General features: G+C 30.2%; 1 non-coding gene across 1 annotated transcript; it reads left to right on the top strand.

Annotated features, from left to right (window-relative positions):
- The first annotated feature begins 621 nt into the window (after positions 1–621).
- Positions 622–728, top strand: LOC120363387 (U6 spliceosomal RNA). Its single transcript, XR_005578943.1, has one exon. It is a non-coding gene; the product is annotated as a U6 spliceosomal RNA (small nuclear RNA).
- Positions 729–1,055: the final 327 nt, after the last annotated feature.

Here is a 1,055-nt window from a genome sequence, read left to right as displayed (position 1 = left end):
TACAGCTTCACAGGAAACATTAAATATTATCAATATTCCATTTTAAATATATTATTGTGCTGTCTTAATGAATTGTCTTAATGAATTTTGTATTTTTTTTCTTTAGTTGTATGAAGAATAAAGAATTCATTTTTTTTTGTTTTAAAGGTTATTATATTGACATGTAACTGTAGAAAAGTGACATGAAACTAGTTAACATAATGTTAGCTTTAGAAGATGCTTGTTTCAACAGTTACTCATTGTAACTTAGCAGATTTTTTAAATTTTATTTTAAGGTTAATATATTTTCTTTTCTGAGCTCAAACATTTTAGCAAGCCCTTGAAAAGCTCATGGTCCCTAGGCTCTTAGCCCAAAGAGGCCATATGATAAAATAGTTCTGGTGAAGTGATCATATGAATCTACCTGAACTATGGAATTATTAGATGCAAAACAATTCGGAAAAATAGAGTAATCCTTTTTATTTTAGTATTATTGAAATTGATTTTTTTAAATGAAAATTATATGGCATGACCAATTGTCTGTTGAGGACATTATTCACTCATGGCAATAAAATTATAACATGAACATATAAAAGGAAAAGATAGAGAGGCATGCATGCCGATCTTCAAAAATATACTGTAGTACTTGCTTCAGCAGCACATATACTAAAATTGGAATGATACAGAGAAGATTAACATGGCCCCTGTGCAAGGATGACATGCAAATTAGTAAAGTGTTCCATATTTTTAACCCTTTAAAAATCAATAAATCCAAGAGGTGGTTTTTCGGAAAGATCAACAAAATAGACAGACTACTAGCCAGATTAATAAAAAAGAAAAGAGAAGAATAAAATAGATGCAATAAAAAACGATAAAGGGGATATCACCACAGATTCCACAGAAATTCAAATCATAATCAGAGATTATTACGAAAAATTCTATGTACATAAACCAGTAAACCTGGAAGAAATGTATACATTCCTGGACCCTTGCATCCTTCCAAGCCTAAACCAGGAAGAAGTTGAAACCCTGAATAGATAAATAACAAGGTATGAAGTTGGGGCAACAATTAAGAG

The sequence above is a fragment of the Saimiri boliviensis genome, chromosome 4, assembly GCF_048565385.1.
Source record: "Saimiri boliviensis isolate mSaiBol1 chromosome 4, mSaiBol1.pri, whole genome shotgun sequence".
Classification (NCBI taxonomy): domain Eukaryota; kingdom Metazoa; phylum Chordata; class Mammalia; order Primates; family Cebidae; genus Saimiri; species Saimiri boliviensis.
This window is presented reverse-complemented; position numbering and strand designations above follow the sequence as displayed.